Consider the following 9,596-nt stretch of genomic DNA (forward strand, 5'->3'; position numbering starts at 1 on the left):
GCCTGAGTTTTGCCTGGGCTCATTCTGCCTATTCAGCCTGGCAGGCTGTGCTTGGCTCATGCTACCAGCCTGGATCCTATGCTTCCAAGGGAGACTAAGTCAGGCATGGAGCAGCAAGAGGTGTGTGAGCAAGCGTGTAGTCCAGCCACCATGCAGTTAGACACACCAGCTACTGCCACAGAGTGGGCAGCTCCAGGTGCCAGCACGGGCATGGGCTCTGCAAGGCTACAGCTGGACCAGGCACATGGTAAGCACCTTCCCCAGCTGGCACCAGGGAATGCAGTGACGCCCAGAAGCTCGGAGACGCCAGGAACTGCCGAGCCCCAAAGAGAAAGTCACAGCCTTGGCTCAGGGAGCTCCCAGGTCTGGGCTTCCGGAAGGGCCACAGCTCTTCTCTCCTCTTCCCCTGCAACATGGTGAGCAATGGGCATGTTTTAACCGTTTGTGTTACAATTCTTTTAGTCTCACCATTTGACAGGTCCTGAGTTTTTGTCCTGTGAACAGGAAGAATGAGGTATGCAGACAAGTGAAGGGTGAGGAAATGAAGAAGAGCTTTACTGAGTGGTAGAACAGCTCAGAGGAGACCTGGAGGAGGTAGCTCCTTTCTGCAGCCTTGGTGTTCAGCACCTAGCAAAGAGGGTAGCTTCTCTCTGCGACATAGGCCATCCGAAGGAGTATTCAGCTGCTAGCATGGAGGGTAGCTCCTCTCTGCAGCTGGTCATCCTGTCCTCAGCTCTGGGCTTTTATGAGCCTCCAAGGGAAGGAAGTACACACTGATTGGTCCATGAGTGGCCATAGGTGGGCCTGGAAAAGGCTCCACTCCAGTCCATGGACTGGCAGCCTGGCCCCCATCCTTCAGGCTTTTCCTAGCCTGAAAGTGGCTCCTCACCGGGTACTCCCACCTTTCCACCCTGGAGCTGGTCTGCCTCCTACCACTTTTGATGGTGCCCAGGCCGTTCCTGCTGAGGGGTGCCTGCAGGCCAGTGCCAAGCTGCCCTTAACTCCCCACTCAGCCTCCTTTCCATCTTCCTCATTACCCAAACTCCAAAGTGGGGGTTGACATGTTTTAGCACTGCCCTCAGTGGGTGCACATCCAACCAGGCTGTGACAGTACCTAGGCTGGGCCCCAATGCCACTCTGAGATTGGAGTAAGCACCAGGAGTAAGGAGAGGCCAAGCCCCCAGACCTGCACCCTGAGGGCACAGAGTGCAGAGATGCCCAGTTCCGATACCTGGTAGGGTGGAGCTCCCACCTCTCCATGAAGCTTGCAGGAAGAGGTGGGGGCTCCAGGTCCTCAGTGGGCCCCTTTCTGCCTGCCCCTCCATGCCCAACTGTGCTGCTTCTCTGTGCCCAGCCCCATTGTGGCAGCCCCCACGGTGCTGGGCTCCCTGGGGGGTGGGGGGAGTGTTGGGAAGGGTCCGGCTTGTCCCTGGTTCCTGCTGGATCCATGGTTCACGGCACTGCCCCAGGCACAGCTCCACCTCTTCCCGACACCCTCTCCTCAGTGGCTGTAGGCTAGAGCAGCAATGTGGGGCCCCAGGTCCAGAGCAGTAAGCTCCAGGTCTGGCCATGCAAGGAGTGGGGCAGCACAGTCGGATGCCTCGGGAACACGAGGCACAGGGGACCCGCTGCAGCCATTGCTGCTCCTGCAGCTGCCCCAGCCACCACTGCTTGCACCTCCCCACTGTGGCTTGTGCAGTGGCCACTGCCATCATAAGCAAGATCAGCAAACAACAAACTGGAGAAAGAATAAAGCACTCCTAGAAATCAATAAAAGAAAGGCTAAAAAATCTAATGGACAAAGGATATAAGCAAACACTTAGGAACAAAACAGGAACACAACTGTCTCTCAACCATTAAAAGATGCTCGGTCTTAAACTTAAGAAAAATACAAATTAAAATAACGGTTAACCTGGGCTCGATGGCAGGTGCCTGTATCCCAGCCACTCAAGAGGCTGAGGCAGGAGCTTCACTTGAGCCCAGAAGTTCTAGGCTAGCCTAGACAGCACAGGGAGAACCATCTCAAAAAAGCTCTTTTAGAATCAGATAAATTAGGAAACAGGCATATTACTGCTGGTGGTGTAAACTGGTATAAGCTCAATAGAGAACAATTTGGCAATAACTAATCAAAATCTAAAATGTATGTGTTCTTCAAACCAGTAATCTCACTTCTTGGAGTTATCTTACATAAATCCTTGCCAATCTAGATTCCTAGATTCTTCCTTCCACCCTAGCAGAATTCTAACATTTATTTTTTTGGAAAAGGTAAAACGTAAGAGGTTTGATTGTTTTTTTGTTTTTTGGTTTTTGGGTTTTTTTTTTGAGATGGAGTCTTGCTCTGTTGCCCAGGCTGAAATGCAATGGTGTGATTTTGGCTCACTGCATCCTCTACCTCCCGAGTTCAAGGGATCCTCCTGCCTCAGCCTCCTGAGTAGCTGGTACTACAGGCATGCACCCCCACACCTAGCTAATTTTTGTATTTTTAGTAGAGATGGGGTTTCACTATGTTAGTAAGGCTGGTCTCAAACTCCTGACCTCAGGTGATCTGCCTGCCTCGGCCTCCCAAAGTGCTGAGATTACAGGCATGAGCCACCGCACCCGGCCATAAAACAAAGAATTTCTGTACAGGGGTTACTAGGTCAAATTAAGTCATGAATGGTCTCTTGAAAATGGGGATTAAGTAAGTGTGTGATTACTGAATGCTGAAATAATCCTCTGCCTTTTCTCTCCACTAGGATCTCAACACTGACACCCAAACCTTTACTCTCCATGCAGAAATTTTAGAAGACTCTTTTCTGGAGAATCTGATAATTCCCAAGATATAGGTTTAAGAGGTTTCCCAAGATACAGGTTTAAGAGGTTTTCCAACAAATTGCCCATGTAGATTACATGGGCAGTGAATCTCAAAGTCTAAAAATCCTACAAACCATGTGCTCAAATCTTCCAAACAGCTTTCTAGTCCTCCCTTCTTAATCATAAGCAGACAACCAAAGATTATCATACATCTGAGAAAATCCTCTAAACGTGACTTAGAGATCAAAACAAATGAAATGGCCAGATGCCTCATGTCTGTAATCCCAGCAATCCCAGCACTTTCAGAGGCCAAGGCGGGTGGATCACTTGAGGTCAGGAGTTCGAGACCAGCCTGGCCAACATGGTGAAACCCCATCTCTACTAAAAGTATAAAAATTAGTTGGGTGTGGTGGCGCCTATAGTCCCAGCTACTCGGGTGACTGAGGCAGGAGAATCTCTTGAGACTAGAGCGCAGCATTGCAGTGAGCCGAGATCAAGCCTCTGCTCTCTAGCCTGGGGACAGAGTGAGACTCTCTATCAAAAAATAAATAAATAGGCCGGGTGCAGTGGCTCACACCCGTAATCTCAGCGCTTTGGGAGGCCAAAGCAGGCAGATCACTTGAGGTCAGCAGTTCGAGACCAGCCTGGCCAACATGGTGAAACCTGTCTCCACTAAAAATACAAAAATTAGCCAGGCATGGTGGCATGCACCTGTAATCCCAGTTACTTGGGAGGCTGAGGCAGGAGAATTGCTTGAACCTGGGAAGCAGAGGTTGCAGTGAGCCGAGATCATGCCATGGCACTGTGCACTCTAGCCTGGGCGACAGAGTGAGACTCTGTCTCAAAAATAAATAAATATAATCAAAATAAATGACACAAATGAACAGAAAAAATAATACTGAATGGCCAGGCACGGTGGCTCATGCCTGTAATCCCAGCACTTTGGAAGGCCAAGGCAGGCGGATCATGAAGTCTGGAGTTCAAGACTGGCCTGACAAGCGTGGAGAAACCCCATCTCTACTAAAAATACAAAAATTAACCAGGCTAATTTTACAGCTCACACCTGTAATCCCAGCTATTCAGGAGGCTGAGGCAGGAGAATTGCCTGAACCCAGGAGGCGGAGGTTGCGGTGAGTCGAGATTGCTCCATTGCACTCCAGCCTGGACACAGAGCAAGACTCTGTCTCATAACAATAATAATATTGAAATAAACAATATATTTTTTATTGTTTAAAAATAAAAGGCTATAGCCAGGCGCGGTGGCTCAAGCCTGTAATCCCAGCACTTTGGGAGGCTGAGGCGGGTGGATCACAAGGTCAAGAGATCAAGACCATCCTGGTCAACACGGTGAAACCCCGTCTCTACAACAACTACAAAAAATTAGCTGGGCATGGTGGCGCGTGCCTGTAGTCCCAGCTACTCAGGAGGCTGAGGCAGGAGAATTGCCTGAACCCAGGAGGCGGAGGTTGCGGTGAGTCGAGATCGCGCCATTGCACTCCAGCCTGGGTAACAAGAGTGAAACTCTGTCTCAAAAAAAATAAATAAATAAAATAAATAAAATAAATAAAATAAAAGGCTATACAAGGAGATGAGATTTTAAAACAAGTGCTAATGGTAGTAGTTTAAGTAAGTATCGCATCTATGAAATAAGAACAGTCAGACATTCTTGTAAAAAACTTAGGAAAATAAAAAACCTGTTGAATATTAAAAACATAACAACAGAAATTAAAATGCTAGAAGAGTTGGAAGAGAAAATTGAAATAGACTGGGCACAGTGGCTCACACCTGTAATCCCAACAATTTGGGAGGCCAAGAGTTTAGAACTAGACTGGGCAACACAGTGAGACCTGACCTCATCTCTATGAAAAATTTTTTTAATTAGCCAGGCATATTGGCACATACCTGTGGTCCCAGCGACCCAAGAGGCTGTTGCAGGAAGATCACTTGAGCCCAGTTCAAGGCTGTAATCAGCCATGATGCCACCACTGCACTCTAGCCTTGGTGACAGCAAAACCCTATCTCCAGAAAAAAAAAAAAAAAAGGAAAAAAAAAGAAGTCAGAAGTCTCATGACCCCACGTGGCACACTCAGTTTCCATGCAGGTGAGAGAATGGCAGCATGTCAGAGTTGGAAGGGACTTTGGAGATCCTAGGCCCCGTCCTCTTCCCTACCCTTCCATTGTACACAGAAGGGAAGTGAAGCCCAGAGAGCGCTAGGGGTTGCCCAAGGTCATGCAGCTAGTTTGGGTCAGAGGTGGGACTAGAATCCAGGTTTCCAGGTGTGAAATTTATGCCTTTGTTCATGCTGCTTCTTTCTTGCACCTCATGAGAAGTCAGAGCCTATGTTGACAGAACCCAGCACTTCCTCATCTGTCAGTGACAAGGAGAGACAATGACTATTGCTGAATCACAGCTATTTTCTTTTTCTTTTTTTTGAGATGGAGTCTTGCTTTGTTGCCCAGGCTGGAGTGCCACGACGCGATCTTGGCCCAGTGCAACCTCTATCTCACAGGTTCAAACAATTCTCCTGCCTCAGGCTCCCAAGTAGCTGGGATTACAGGTGCATGCCACCACGCCCAGCTAATTTTTATTTTTTTAATAGAAACGGGGTTTCACCATGTTGGCCAGGCTGGTCTTGAACTCCTGACCTCAAGTGATCTGCCAGCCTTGGCCTCCCAAAGTGCTGGGATTATAGGCATGAGCCACTGCACCCAGCCCACAGCTATTTTCTTTATCTTCTGTTTCTTCTTCTGCTAGATTTTGTCACAATATTGTCCAAAACAGTAAGCATGAACACCTTAGGAATAAAGCCAAACCCATCCACACACATTTTCTAGTAATCAGTTTCCATGGTGGTCTTTGATGTTTCAGAGCTTGTCTTGGGGAAGATAAAATGGGACATTGCGATCTTCATTTATTTCTGTTTATCCACATAACCAAAAGGTGAACCTGCAGGGACAGGTGGGAGGCACTGATGTAAAGTGGTCAGAACTGGAAGTTAGGAAACCTGGGTTTGTGGCACTGGACACCACCTCATTTGTCTCCTTGCGCAAGTCTGTCCACTGTCTGGGCTCATTTCCTCAACCAAACAACAATGACAGTTCTCAGTGATATCTAGGTCCCTTTTGCACCCTTGCTCTCCTCCTCCATAAGCTCTGCTTCTCTACTTAAAGCAGAAATAGAAGCTGGGCATGGGCCCAAGCCTGTAATCTTAGCACTTTGGGAGGTTGAGGTGGGTGGATCACTTGAGGTCAGGAGTTCAAGACCAGCCTGGCCAACATGTCGAAACCCTGTCTTTACTAAAAATACAAAAATTAGCTGGGTGTGGGGTCATGTGCCTGTAATCCCAGCTACTTGGGAGGCTGAGGCAGGAGAATTGCTTGAACTCAGGACGTGGAGGTTGCAGTGAGCCAAGATTGCACCACTGCACTCCAGCCTGGGCAGNAAAAAAAAAAAAAAAAACTGGCTGGTCACAGTGGCTCATGCCTGTAATCTCAGCACTTTGGGAGGCTGAGGCAGTCAGATCACAAGGTCAGGAGTTCGAGCCCAGCCTGGCCAACTTGGTGAAACCCCATCTTTACTAGCAATACAAAAATTAGTCAGACATGGTGACAGGTGCCTGTAGTCCCAGCTACTTCAGAGGCTGAAGCAGGAGAATTGCATGAACCTGGGAGGCAGAGTTTGCAGTGAGCTGAGATTGCACCACTGCACTCCAGCCTGGGCAACAGAGTAAGACTGTGTCTCAAAAAAATAAATAACAAAAGTCACCTTTGCTCCAGTTCCTAACAATTCCTCATCTCCATCTGAGACCACCTCAGCCTGGATTTCATTGTCCATATCATTATCAGCATTTTGGTCAAAGCCACTCAACCAGTTTCTAGGAAGTTCCAAACTTTCCCACATTTTCCGTCTTCTTCTGAGCCCTCCAAACTGTTCTAATGTCTGCCCATTACCCAATTCCAAAGTTGCTTCCAGATTTTTGGGTATCTTTTCAGCAGCACCCCACTCTACTGGTACCAATTAACTATTAGTCCCTTTTCATGCTGCTGATAAAGACATACCCAAGACTGGGAAGAAAAATAGGTTTAATGGTCTTATAGTTTTACGTGGTCAGGGAAGCCTCACAATCATGGCAGAAGGCAAGGAGTAGCAAGTCATGTCTTACATGGACGGCAGCAGGCAAAAAGAGGAGCTTGTGCAGGGAAACTCCCATTTTTATTTACTTTTTTTTTCTTTGAGATGGAGTTTTGCTCTTGTCACCCAGGCTGGAGTGCAATGGCGTGATCTCAGCCTCCTGAGTTCAAGCAGTTCTCCTGCCTCAGCTTCCGGAATCGCTGGGATTACAGGTGCCTGCCCACCACACCCAGCTAATTTTTGTATTTTTAATAGTCATAGAGTTTGACCACATTGGCCAGGCTGGTCTCGAACTCCTGATCTTAGGTGATCCACCTGTCTTGGCTTCCCAAAGTGCTGGGATGACAGGCAAGAGCCCCGACACCTGACCTGAAACTCCCATTTTTAAAACCATCAGATTTTGTGAGACGTATTTACTGTCATGAGACTAGCACAGGAAAAACTCACCCCCGTGATTCAATTACCTTCCACCAGGTCCCTCCCACAATATGTAGGAATTGTGGGAGTTACAATTCAAGATGGAATTTTGTTGAGAACACACCCAAACTGTATCAGGGATATGCAGCTTGGAACTACTGTTATATACAACATGGATGAATCCCACAGACCTAATGTTGAGTGGAAGAAGCCAGACACAAGAGTACATATTGTGTAATTCCATCTGTATGAAGTTCAGAAATGGACAAAACTAATGAATGGTGTCAGAATGGTTATCTTTAAGGGAGATATTGATAGGGAAGACACGTAGGGAGCCTCTGGGGTGCTGGAAATTCTGTATCTTGAGCTGGGTGTTACTTGTGTAAAAGTGTATCAAGTATTATACTTAGGATTTAGCACCTTATGTAAATTATACCTTAATTTAAAAAGTAAAAATATTCAGTTGTCCAATAAAAATTAAAATAAATGAAATGCAAGCCAGGCATGGTGGCTCACACGTGTAATCCCAGCATTTTGGGAGACCAACGCGGGCAGATCACGAGGTCAGAAGATCGAGACCATCCTGGCTGACACAGTGAAACCTCGTCTCTACTAAAAATACAAAGAAAATTGGTAAAAATGCCAAAAAATGAGCCAGGTATAGTGGCTCATGCCTGTAATCCCAGCATTTTGGGAGGCCAAGGTGGGCGGATCACAAGGTCAGGAGTTCAAGACCAGGCTGGCCAATAGTAAAACTCCATCTCTAGAAAAAAAAAAAGAGGTCAGGCGCGGTGGCTCACGCCTATAATCCCAGCACTTTGGGAGGCCGAGGCGGGTGGATCACGAAGTCAAGAGATCGAGACCATCCTGGTCAACATGGTGAAACCCCGTCTCTACTAAAACTTCAAAAAATTAGCCGGGCATGGTGGTGCGTGCCTGTAATCCCAGCGACTCAGGAGGCTGAGGCAGGAGAATTGCCTGAACCCAGGAGGCGGAGGTTGCGGTGAGCCGAGATCGGGCCATTGCACTCCAGCCTGGGTAACGAGCGAAACTCTGTCTCAAAAAAATAAAAATAAAAATAAAAATAAAGAAAAGAAAAGAAAAAAAAATTAGATGTGTAAAAATTAGAAAAGAGAAGGTAAATATTTTACTATTTGTTAATGATAGGATTAGTACTTAGAAGGCTCAAGATAATCAACTAAAAAACTGCTATTAATAAAAGAATTTTTAAAGAATTCAAAGCCAGGCACCATGGTACAAGGCTGTAGTCCCAGCTTGAGGTATGAGGACTGCTTAGGTCCAGGAGTCTGAGTCCAGCCTGTACCACGACACTTACGTAATTTTCAAAATTTTTTGTAGAGATGGTCTCGCCATGTTGCCCAGGTTGGTCTCAAAATGGTCTCAAGGAATCCTACTATTTTGGCCTCCTGAAGTACTGGTATTACAAGTGTGAGCCACTGCACCTGGGCTTCAAGGCCCCAATTCTTTAAAAATATATACATTTCTAAAGGGAGAATTCAGTGAAGTTCTAGGGTATAAAATTATAGAAATCAGAAGCCTTTATGCACGCAAAGACACAAACAGTATTACTGCGAGCATCTTCATACATGCCCTCTTATGGATCCATGTGGGAATTTCCCTTGGGTATGTGGTCAGGAACAGGATTGGTGGGACAGAGGATTCACAGATGCTTCATCTGACTGAAACTGCTAGATGGCTCTCCAGAACAGCTGCACCGGCTGACACACCCACCAACATACTTATCCCCTACGTATCCTCTGTGCTTGTGGAAAATGTGCTTCTGCTAAACCAAGAAAGAAGAAAGCATGAGATCTATGAAACAGGGATTCTAGCCAAGGAAAGTGGTGAAATGAATTCCCTGGATGTGCAGCAGGCCTGAATTGGAGCACCGCTGCTTCCAGACTCCCCGCCCTAGCCTGCTTAAAGGGCTCAGGATATCAGGAGAAACTAGGCATAGGCTTGGCTGAAGTTATTGTCAATGACAACACTTCTTCTGTCTATAAAGTGAGCATTTCTGCCTTCTCTCATATCACTCTATATCATCCCTTAAGCTATAGATATATGCTTTGTTTGTTCTTCTTGCCCTAAGAATAACTTTAAAGGCCTTTTTTGGCCGGGCACGGTGGCTCACGCCTGTAATCCTAGCACTTTGGGAGGCCGAGGTGGGTGGATCACCTGAGGTCAGGAGTTCAAGACCAGCCTGGCCATCATGGTGAAACCCCATGTTTTTTTT

This window comes from Cebus imitator, unplaced genomic scaffold (assembly GCF_001604975.1).
Source record: "Cebus imitator isolate Cc_AM_T3 unplaced genomic scaffold, Cebus_imitator-1.0 Scaffold52, whole genome shotgun sequence".
Classification (NCBI taxonomy): domain Eukaryota; kingdom Metazoa; phylum Chordata; class Mammalia; order Primates; family Cebidae; genus Cebus; species Cebus imitator.